We start from the raw sequence: 12,956 nt of genomic DNA, 5'->3' as shown, positions 1-12,956 counted from the left end.
TGACAATGATATCAAGAGAATAGAAATGATCCCTCAAAGTAACACATGTCTCCCATTATGTTGTAACCACTTTGTTCTTAAGAAGACATTCCAGGTTTATTTTCATTTTTTTAAACAATTTATGATCATTATTTTATATTTGAATGGTGGGGTATTGAATAGTATTTTTTGCTTGGAAAGTTTTTCCCCCTTCTCCAGTTTCTGCTTAGGCCTTCTTCTGTCTCAATTCTGTCCTACTCTGTCTCTTTTGTCTGCTTTGCTGAGATGGGTTACAGTGGGCCAGAGGGAAGGGCAGTCAAGTATAGTATTTGTCTTAGTGATACTCACTAAAAGAGACAAGAATGTAATTTGCCCTTAGCTGCACCACAACACATACATCATTCTTGCATAATTTGTTGATTACACAGGGTTAAATTAAGAGTTTGAAATATTTCAGTGTGTTTCCACACGATATGATTTGGTTATTTTACTTTAAGATGATTTCTGCAAAAAAGTGGGATTATTGAGTTTTAGAAAAGTTAGTGAAGAAGGAAACAGAATTTAAGAGTGCTTTTTAAATCACCTTAGTTGGTTACTTTTAGTTTCTCCATAAAAGCAATAGTAGGCAGAAAAACAAATTTTTTCCCATTGAAACCAGACCTTTGGGAAACCCCTCATTCAGAGTCCTACTGATATCAGATCACTTCAATTGGAAAAATTTTCCCTGATTTCAAAACATTGATTGAATGATACTTGTAACTCCAGGCTCCCGTGTGGCAACAGAGCATGGATTCAGCCTCCAGATCAACATCAAAACTCTCATGAGACTCATCTGTCCGGGGCAAAAGTCTGAAACCTCATGACAATAACCTTTGCAGCACTTGACAAATTTAATTGAGCACAATTTAGAGGTGCACAATTTAGTTCAATGTGGATCAAGAGGAAGTTGTGAGATTGTGAAGCAGGTGAATTGTTCATAATTTAAGTTCTATTATTTCATTTTATTGTTTATGGGGCCACAGTCAGTGATTTTTGTCTGCGGAGAAAAGGTTATATGTATTCATCTGCTTGATGTGTGATGGCACAATGTTGATTATCCGGCTACTAGTTTAGACTGAATAATAATTAAACTGAATGAAATTAGATGCAGTTGATTATTTTAAAATTGGACGAGTAAAAATATATTGTGACTGGATTTTTTTTTCAGACCAAATGGCAGGCAAAGAAAAAGTCTACTGCTACCTCTGATTTAAATGTAAATATTTAAGTCAGATGTTTATAATTGAATAATAACTTCTGTATGAACTAATTTGAAGTTTTCCATAATGTTTAATATCAATTTTAATCATCAATAGAAAAGGCCAAAAAAAAATGTATTACTTATTATTGAAGATTAATACCGTCATCAAAAGTCTTCTTTTCTGGAACAACAGCAATGTCATATTTCAAATGGATTCCACAAATGTAAATTCACATGAGTTGACAATCATTTTCACTTTCTCCGCCCTTGCTATTCCAGAGATTTATTTGTGCATGTACTCTAACAGTTCTGAGATTTTATGACTGAGGAAAGTGTTCATGGATTCTCATTTTTCATTTTGGTCAGGGACTGGCTGTCAGAACAAGGAAAATAGTCATGTTTTGGAAAGCATTAACTTTTGAGCCCTTACTAGAGAGCAATGCTCCTGCCAACCATATCTCCAAGGATTGCAAGTAGTATTACTGATGCTTTGTGAGTAAGTGTGCGAATGTCTATTTCTCTAAAACAACATGCTGCTGTTTACTACTCAAAATATCAAAAATGACTTCATATTCACTGGCACAATAGGACCAAAATACATGGCCCACACACAGATACTGAACCAGTGTATGTTTAAATTTAGCAGGGAGTTACTGCCATAAGCAAAGTTTGTCTTTCACACATGAACAGACTTCATGTGAAATCTTCTGCAGTGAAAGACAGTGAAATCTTCTGCTTGGGAAGAGGTTCAGTGATTACAGTTAAAAGATTTTGATGACTGAAAGAGAATACACACACATCTAATCCCCTTCACGGTGCTGGTAAAACAACCAACAGGTATGGATTCAGCTGCTTCGTAAACACTGACTTTCTGAGAGTCTGCGTAAAAGTGCAGAAGTGTCCTAGTAAAGATCTAATGTGCATTTTCTCCACAAAAGTTTGTAACTGCTGTTTAAGCAGGCAGGATTACATCATATACAGCTTGACTATATTTAGCTTCAAAGCCTGTTGCACAATATGTTTGTATAAAAGTGAGTGAGAAACTTGAGACTGAACTTAATCCAAAACCACCAAATTGCCCATCAAAAAAGCAAAACTATTGTTTGGATCCCTCACAAAAACCTTCTTCGCCCTTCTAGGTTGTGAATGTGACACAATAATCAGACTGCCGACCTTGGAGTTCTCATCACTGACACGCTGCCACACCATAAATCAACCATCAACCACCAGCCGCAACACTGTTTTTAATTCTATGCTCTGTGTACGGGGATTCAGTTACATGGAAAAACTTTTTGTAATTTCAAGTTTTGTTTATTTATCCATCTTTAAATCAGGGGGAAAAATACAAACAAAAACTCTTTAAAAACGGTTTACTTTATTCTGTTTTTTACTATTAAAAGTAAGATTTACTTGCAGTTATGATGTTTTACTCGTACCATCAGCTGAACCTTACTAATGGACAAAAATGAGAGGCTACAATAAGTATTAGTAATGAATTTATTAATTTCTAAATGTCTGACAGTGGTTAAACAAGATTCCCAGACCAGGTGTCTTCACTTTATAAACCACAAAAGAGGTTTGACTCTGGTTTGTGCACCATTGGTTGTCTGAAACCACAACTCAAGCTTATTAAACTAAGAAGGATTTCTATGACAGAAAATGGTTTCTATAGCTTTAATTTCTGCCCTTAAAACTCTGTTGTTGCTTCTTTGTCATAAAATGTAGCAGTAACAAATTATCTTGAGGACTGTCTGAGGTGGTACGCAGCAGCCTTTTTCTTTAGCATATTATGTCAAGTGAATTTACTGACCAGTGAAACATAGTGATGCTATCATCATTAAAGCAAGTAGTTGTGCTTTATGTGCATGTTCCAGGTCCTGCAGGGAAATGGAATTACAATCTCCATAAAGCTTGTGGAAAGTTTGAGGAGTTTGAAGGTTTTCTGGTAGGTGGCTGCGCTGATTTTGGACTTGAAAAACCATTGCCTTGTTCTATCTCAGGTAATGACAAGTGCAACTTTAAGTAGACTGTGTGTGACACTGCATGGTATCAAACAAACCCAAAATGATTTCGCACTGACAGCCAGACAAATAGTTTGTGCATGTGTAATTTACCAATTAAACGATGGATACACAGTGAAGCCCACATTTCATGTAATCCTGGCATGTTTGTTTTACAGATGTGTTTTCCCATCATTGTCTCTTTCTCAAAATGCTAACTAGCTAAGATTAGGATGCGAATAGACCATTTCTAATTCTCTTGCTTTGTGAGACACCAGAGCATCATATTTTTTCAATTTACCACCAGTAGGCACTATGGTTGCCATTTGAATCATCTTGTCAAATTGTGTACTTTATGTTAGGGTTTTAAACAGCGTTTTCATGTGTGTTGTTATTGACAAAATTAATGTTGGTGTCCCACGTATGGCATTATGTGTCTTTGTCGCCTTGTTTCTTCAGACATCAAAGAACAAGGCGAGGAGTGTCAGAAGTTATTTGGCCGCGATGGAGCCACACGGCACGCTGCCATTCACTTCGAATCAGCCCGCACACTGAGAGATCCAGCTCAGCCTGCAGGGCACTGCCACTGCTCCACACTTACATCCAGAAACAGGGAGCACACACACCTACATCACCCCTACTCATTTTGCCCTGCAGATTCATAAAACACAAGGCCCCTTAATAAATATCATCACTTAGCCAATGGACATTCCTTTTTGACCTGCTTATATGTGTGTATCTCAAAAGTTCTGTGCAGAAACACCTGTAAATCCCACATTGGCATAACAGACATTGAACCAGACGAGAAGTGTCTCTTCCATTGATTGTTCTTCCATCTTCCAAAATTTCTGAGAATTTTATCCTTCCCCACAGGCTTTACTATCTTTCCTCTTCCTTTTTCCTATCATCCCTTTTCCCCCTCCCATTCAGAGATTTCAGAGAAAATAACTGAGGGCCAGATTAGAGGTTGGCTGCCTCTTTGCATTACCAGCAAAGATAAATATTCCCAGGATGACTCCCAATGCCCGGAGGATGTAAATGCGTGTGCATGGAGCTCTCCAGCCCAAAATACTCACACACACACCCACCCCCACATACACATTAAGACACAGACATGTATATGTAAGTATTTGTGTTATAAAGCACACTGCTTCACTTCTGCTTTGAGTAGAGTGACAGAGCAGATTGAGCAGAGGGAAATTACCAGCTATGTTTGCTTGTTGCTGGCTGTACTCACCTTTACCTGTGTGTGTGGAATTGTGAGTGTGTGTATGCAGCAGGTGATGAATGGCAACAGCTGCTTTTCAGTTTCAACTGTCGCTGGCCACAGGAAGACATAGACAAGGAAGTGTTGGTCCAGAGCACCAGGGACAGCTGTGTTTTCCGGATTACTTTATCCCTTTCACGCATGAATTATGATCCTTTATGTCGTTATGTCCTTTATGTTGATTTTCTTAAGGCATAAAAGAAAATGTGGGAAAAAATGTTGTAAAAAAAAAAAATAATCTAGGATTGATCAGTGTAGTTTCTGGAACGTGTGTTATAAGTTGCTGTTTGATAAACCTGACATTCAAATACTTAAAGCATAAAAATCCTGCCATCATCCATCATTAATTTACATTGAAACATCAAACTCTGGTTTTATTTGCATGTTTTGTAATAAAATAGAGTAAAAATAACCTTTATTGTTCCTCAGTGAGGAAATTACAGCAACAAGTGACAGGCAAGTGTGCGGGGCATAATCTTATGCACTTACAAGCACTTTCATTGGTAAAATGATCAATTAGTTAAAAATTTATTTTTAGCTCCCAGTTTTACAAAAAACTTGAACATGTTACATAGAGTATAAAAGTTAACCAAATAAAATAAATTATATGTCTTCAAAAGATTGTATTTGGCTGTGAAAATACAGTAAACTCAAAAATGTAAATTTTAGGATTACCAGAGAAAGGCCATTTTGTATTTCTACCTTTGGAGTCCAGAGATGGGCCGACTGACCTGAAGGATTTTAGCTAGCATCCTGTAAGCAGTTTTGCATGATTTTCCACTCCTCCTTTCTGGCCTGACGGTCAATGGCCACGTTTACAATTGAAGAAGGGATGCTAATTTGAGCCATCAGAATCGTCAGTTTGGACTCAGGTCTTTTGACCCTCTTTCGGGACTTCAGGGGAGAGGTCGAAACCCTGGTACTCCCAGTGTTATTAATGAGAAAGAATAAAATATTAGCATTTCTGTAAAACTGTATGATAAATGTGTAGGAACCATTTTAATAATGTGCTTCTTGTATCTTATGTTTCTATTCGAGATAAAAGAGATTAGTTACATTCCTAACCTTTCTTTTTTTAAATAAATAAATAAAAACAGAAAAAAAAATAAAAATAAAGAGCGTGACAGAAAATATGAATTAAATGAACCTTGTTTAGCAGCAGTTATTTTATCTTGTGGATCTTTTCACAAACTTATCTTGACATCATGAGGAATAGCGTTGCAGTTGTATTGCTTTTTCAGCTGCATGACACAACACAGTTTTAAACAGCGTATCTTTTTGCAGAGTACATGTGTATTTCTTAAGAACAGATAGCAAAAATGCTTTAGTCAATTACATAACTATTAGCTACATAACTTGACAGAAATTTTACTCTTAGGTGGTTTATTGATGTGCAAGAACAATTGCTTATGTTACTGTATTGAGCCCCGCTTATGCCTTGTGACAATCTTTACAAAAAAAGGGGGATAAACACAACCTTCTGAAATGACAGAACACATTCCCCACAGTCACTTTACCAGCATTTTTGTTGCGAGATAACTAACAATGGGGATAGATTCCCCAAATGTCTGACATTCTTAGAGAAATATTTCATAAGCTCTCAAGAGTTTCTGTTAAAGCTTCACTCTGAAAGAGAGTTAAAAAATGGTAAACGAATCAAGTCTTAAGGTGAGAAATGGTCTTTAAACCAAAATTAGTACAGAATAAAACACAATTTTTTTTCAACTAATCACAATTTTAACTTTGTTTATTTAGAAAAAGGTCTGTACACACTGTATTTTCGTTGTTCTGCATGTGTCATTTGGGAGCGTAATCATACACCTCCCAACAAGTTCTAAATCACATTTTGACATGACCGAATATGATTTGTTGTTGTGCTCTTTGCAACTGCACCTTAAATCAGAAAAATCTAAACTTTTCATTTTAGTAATGCATGTACCCAAAGTGAAACATGATTAGGGTTAGGGTCACCAGTAGCTCAGGAAGATAGAAAAAAGACTCGCTTCTGTAAGGATTTATAATGCGTCTGTTAATTAAAACTTTAGTTTCTGGTAATGTTTTACTCTTTCAAGCCTTTTCAGCTTCTGTTCACACTTAAAAGGCTAGTTTCTTCCAAAGAGACACAGAACCATTTAACTCAGTCACATTTCTTTAATATTCTTTTCTTTTCTTATTAGCTGAATACCACCAGCAGTGCAGGATGAGCAGCTGCTATAAATAGGCAACTTGAGTAGGCTGCTAACCTGCAAACAGATGAGGTATATTAAACATCACAAACTACAATGAGTTCTTTTTTAACTTTAAGTATCTAAGCAGTTTTTACCCAAATCTTGCTGTTAATGTTTTACTTTTAACTTTACATTGAACAAAACAATTAAATTAGCTGTATTGTAAACTGTGCATATTATTCTGTATCCAAAGACTTGACAAATACCGTATATTCCATAAGAGAATCAAGCTTTAGCTTCAGTCATGTAAACTTTGAATAATTTTGTCCATTTCTTACCAGTGGTGCCTCGATGGAAGCTTTCAGCTGAAGCTTTGTATCTGAAGAGAGTTTATCACCTGAACAGGGTTTATTTGTAGATTTGTTGGCTGAGATTGAGCAAAGAAAGGAATGGGCGTGTTTGATTCTGTGTAAAGTGCACACAAGTTGGGTGGAGATAGTGTAAACTGTCAGAGTCATCAGATTTGCTGGTTTAACTTGACAGTTTCAGAAGTAACATAAGTTTTTTGTTGTTTTTTTTTGTTATGACTAGTGATTACTGATCACTGAATATCATGCTCTGCTAGAGGCCCTTTGAGTTCATATAGGAATGTTGGTCCAGACCTTGCGAACATAATTCCTGCAAAGTAGCATAGGTTATAGGAATAAGATGAATGCACCAAAATCTTAGAATATATTGAGAGAGAATAACTGATCTAAGAGCTTTTAAGTTGATCCAAGATTTAATGAGTCTCAAGTCAAGACAGGCAACTGTTGAGTCAAAACCCAAGTCTTAAACTTGGAATTTCAAGTTCTTTCTAGTCTTTTTTTTCTTTTAACAATGTTGCAATAATATGTTAAATGTAAATAACAGATCATGTTTTTTAATCTGTATTGCTGAAATATACAGTATGCAACCTAGGTACAAAGTACCAAAAAAATTATTCTAAAATAACTTGCTGCACTGCAACTCGCACACACAGAGTGTGGAGAAAGGCCATTGGTATTCATTAAAATAAGTAAAATAAATTAATGGTGTGCACGTTTCAAATAATATCTGAAACGTGCACACCACGTTTCAGATATTAACGTGGTGTGCACATTTGGAAAATTTTGCACATTTGGATTTTGTGCAAAATGTCAAGTATTTTCAGGAAAATAGATTTAAGTTCAATTCAAGACCCGACCAAAGGTGTAAAAGTAAGAGTCAAGTCACAAGTCTGAACATTTGGGTCCAACTCCTCACCTCTGGAAAGCGCCATATAAGTACAGTCCATGTACCATTACCCTACTGAGATGTTACATCTGAATGCAGTGCAGTCTAGTTACATACTTTCACAGTCTGATTCAGCATTAAACTTTAAATTAAATCCTACACTGGTCTTTATAGTGTCACTACCACAACATTTTGTGGAACTGTAATTCATACTCTGGTATAATTCATCTGTGGGGAAGCCCTGAGGAAATCTAACCTCATGATCTGAACTGCCTTTGCTGCTCTGCCCGGAGAGAATCAACGTCTCTATCATGGCATCTCTTCAGAACACTAATTGCATGGAAGAAAAAGAGTTGGCAAGATTCGGTCATGAGCCAGTGGGGGAAAAAAAGAGAATATTTCAACCGTTTTTGACTTTTCAAAGCGCTGGTGGGATCGGATCTGATCACAAGTCAGCAAGGACATGTGGCTCCACAGGCAGCAGACTGTGTAACAGTGTCACTGAGTAGCCGCCAAAATGAGACGGAATATAACATTTTACAGACTCAAAGATGTTTTTAAATGTATGTTAAAACAGTCCAAATATTTAAGAACTGCTCACAATTTATTGGTCCGATGAACTATATTTAACTATAAATGTATATGGACAGTAAGGGTTTTAGGGTTAGATCATCCTCTCTTTCAAAGTACTGCCTGAAGAAAAATAACTTTCGGACATATAATGTTGTAACTCTTTCTTTTAATTTACTGAAAGGAGTTATGCATGGTGTATTGTGGTAAAGGGGAGCAATGTACTGTATATACATATACATATGCAGGGGTCTATATATAAATATGTATACAGTATATATAATCAGTCCGTCTTTAAGATATCTGTCAATGCTTAAGTAATTTCAATGTGTTTCCCTTGGAAAGTTGAGTTACTTAATTAAACTTTTCAATGATTTTCTGATGTATTGAATGGGTCTGTACATTGCTTTTGTTGACCTTTTCACATATATTACATACATAAATATAATATACATAAATAAAATAAAACAGCTTTATGATTTTAATGCTAACACAAAAAGTTCAATATACATGAATAATTTTAAACTCCATGAAAAAATGAATTACGCTCCAAGGTGAAATAGGCTAATGCTCGCATAAGATAGTATCATACGAAGACCAGTGACACGTGAGTAAATTATTCCAGTTAAAAATATCAAGAAAATCGCAAGACGGCATAACTGGTGGCATCATGGTTGATGGAGCATCTGACAGTCAATCAAAACAATGAGTGACAACATAAAGGATGGGTCCAAAAAATATATTATACATCATTACAACATCATGATGGAATTTGATGGTGACTTTATTTTTGTCTGCATGAGGCTAGGAGGTGGAGCTTATTCATGAGGACACTCATTTCGGGAAGGTTCGTACATATAATCTTAATGTTGGTCTTGTTTTTCTCTAATTTATGTTGGAGAAATAATTTGGGGATTTTACCAACTGATTAAGGATGTTGGGATTTCTGAGTTGAACTTCTGGGTTGTTTAAGCACTGCACAAAGTTTAAAGATTTCTGATCATAGATTCTTTGCTTAGATAGCAACAGAGTGAATTTGATCATTTGGTGGCACAAGTGCTGCTACTGTCAGGCTGAGAGTGCAGCCATGTTTGTGTGCAGCAGAAAAATGAAGAGACGTGTCAGAACAAGACTGATACTCCCAAGCTGCACTTTTTTTTCCTTCTACTAGATACCAACGCTTGTCTGTTTGGACAAAGACCTAAATGAGAACTAAGCTAACACACACAAGCAAACACATCGACATGAGCTCATGCATGCATACATACATAGCGACACCAACACAACATTTTGTAATCAAACACTCATGGTCCTATTCACACTCATTCGTGCATGTAAAGATAAAAAACACATATGCAGAAGGATTTGCTGCTAAGGATCTTTGACAAGTTCTATTTCTTGTTTGGTTCAGAAAAGATGTGTTGTCTTAATTTTAAAATAAATTTGTGTTTGAACTATACATTTTTCTTTAGACGGCAATCTTTGAAAACATTCTGATGTATTCTCTCTTTTAGCATCTGCACATTGTCGCTGTTAGTAGCACTGTTGCTACAAACTGCCCTTGAATTGAATCCTGGTCTGGGGTCTTTATGCGTGGACTGTGCATGCTTCCTCTGTGCATGTATGGATTCTCTCCTGGTACTCCTGTTTCCTTCCAGAGTCCAAAATCATGGAGAAGCGGATATAAACAATAGATTAATGTTTTTGGTTAGTTTTAAAATACTGTGTAAATTTGTCATTTTTTGTTTGCCCTCCACCCAATTTAATATTCTGTTTCAAATTTATTATTAATGTCAGTATTAGTTTGAGGAGGTGAACTTGAATGGCTAGTTTGGGAATTGCATAGCTGATCAGTTCCTTTTACCTTTTTTTGTGACCATATAGTATTTCCTATTTTGAAAATCTTGCTGGATGTCAAAATATGAAACATTTAATATTATTCTATTGTATTGCTGTCCCACTGTTTCATCTATTTCATGTTGGAGTATTCAAAATATTTTCGTTTGGTCATGTAAATATTAAGAAGTTAAGCTCAAACTTTGGACATCTTGTGTATATTGTGATAAAGAGTGTAAAGTATACTCAGCTTCATGTACATGGAGCTTAAAATTCTTCATACTAGTGGAATATGTAGATTTAACGTAATTGTCTTTTTATTTTTCCAACATGTTTCTTTTGACTGGATCTAATATTAACATTCTGTGTCAGTCAGCAACCCAAGTTCAATCTGAAAGAGTGTCTTCTGTGAAGGGAGATAAAACTTATGGTTGAGACAAGGAGGGCTTCCAACTTCAGCTCAGGTAATGATGTCCAAATGTTTAAGAAAATATTCTCAGCAAAATAATGTGAACTTCCCAATATGGAGAAAGTAAAAACAAAGTCTAAAAAAAAAAGATTTCTCTTAGTATTCTGCCATTTAATAAAAATAAACAATTTTGATAATTCTAATTGACCTAAAATAGAAAAACATTGTTTTTAATTTAATGTAAGAAAGAAAAAAGATATCTTAATAAAACAATCATACCTACATTAGAATTATTATTTATTGTTTAAATTATTTAAACACACATTATTATGAATAATATTATAACAATTACTAGTATAATAATGCTAATTCTAAATTTGTCTTAGACTGTACTATTCTTCAAGTAGCAATGTCGATTGATATCGCGCTGTGTCCAAAAATGTGTTCATAATAAGTTGAGGCTTGGCTTAGCTTGAGATCACATTGCATGTGCTGCAGTATTAGATTCTTAGAAAACTGATGCTGAAATGTAAGATACCTAAAGCTGTAAGGCAAATGTGTGGGAGTATTACTGGAATAATGGCAGGGATTTTTTTTTTTTCTTGTCTTGCCTCGTGAAATGTGGTTGTGCTCTCATTTAAAAATACACTGAACTGAACATAAGTGCTCTGGTAAACGCTTCGATTGTGATTCTTCTCAGATCGTATATCTTGTTTAGTTTTTCTTTCTTTGATTTCAAGGGTTACAGTTCTTATCTGTCCATGTAAAACAACTAAAAGGCCATCATTTCAGTTTGATATCATGCATTTCATCAACTATGACCGCCATACAGTAGGTGAAGCCTTTCAGTTATTTTTGAATAAAGAGCACTGTGTCCATTAACAGGAAGATTTTCTACAAGAGACACCTCTGTTTCTCACCAAACAATCAGATAGTATACAGCAGCAGTTCTCTGAGTATAAACATGCTGAGATATGAGCTTTATCGCCCTCATATATCTGACATCTGGGATCTCTCTTTTCAGCAGTGGTTGCATCAGCAGAACCGTTGTCCACAGCAGTCAAACCGCTTTTGCTTCCCCTCTTTTTTGTTTCCCAGTTGGGCAGGTGCATGTGTATATACAAACACCCCTCCGTCATCTGCTCGCTCACTTTTTCTTTTTTTCTGTCTCATGGACAAGTATCTGTATAAAGACAAGCCACTGAGTATGGACTACAGCATTCTTCACAGAATTTTAACCATTCTTCCCTTTTTCCGGTATTTAAAACTAGTCAGTTGAATGTTATGATTTGAGAGATCCAAGAAGCTACATTAAATTCTGGCTCAATCGCCAACACTTGTAAAAGTCTAACAACAGAGGAGAAAATAGCTTTGCTGTGTCACTTTCCTCCTCCCACTGTTTCCCACTTTCTGTTGTTTAAAGGAGAAGTACACCGATCTGACAAGGGACACTGACACCTTTCATCACCCCCTTCCCTCTTTATGCAACAACTGCATTGTGGCCGGATGCCATGGGTAGGTACTGTAAACATCGTTGCCTTTCTCCCCCTCTCTCTAACACAATAGCATCCAACGTAATTGAGGCATGCAAGTTTGTGGCTGCCATATGCCAAACACGGCCGAGATAAATTGCTTTCGAGGGAGGAAAGAGTAAAGTAGAAAACTGTTGTTCTGTGATTAAATCATTCAGGAGTAATTCTTTCAAATTTTGCAAGACAAACAGAGCAGTTTAAAGATTTCTTTTTACTATCAGTTGATACTGCTACTGCAACTCATTTTTGGCTATAATTTGTAGGATTAAGCGGCCTGTCAAACTTCTTTTCAGTTAAGTGTGACATTACTTAAATGTGGGCTTTTCTTTGTCAGAGAAGAGCATATATTCCTCGCTCTTTAGCCTATCCTGCACACTGCAAACAAGTCTGGACAGCTTTGTATCTCATCCCTCTGCGGATAAACACAGGCAGGAAATGAATGCGGTTTTACAATGATTCACTCCATACTGGAAGCATTTGCTGTCAAAGAAATCCATTCAGTGCAGCCTTGGCTTCACATGTTTACTATTTTCTCCTGTTTCAGTAGATATGTATCTTTTCAGTTGGCTGTTTTCTATGCTTAAGTCGCTGTGGTTATGACATTCATGTAGTATGGTAGTTTTAGTGTATTATATATATTTTTCTTGTGAAAAATATGTCAGCTTCCTGAATTGTATTTTTGTGTCTTGACTTGTTCTCAC

Source organism: Xiphophorus maculatus, chromosome 20 (assembly GCF_002775205.1).
Source record: "Xiphophorus maculatus strain JP 163 A chromosome 20, X_maculatus-5.0-male, whole genome shotgun sequence".
NCBI lineage: Eukaryota > Metazoa > Chordata > Actinopteri > Cyprinodontiformes > Poeciliidae > Xiphophorus > Xiphophorus maculatus.
This window is presented reverse-complemented; position numbering follows the sequence as displayed.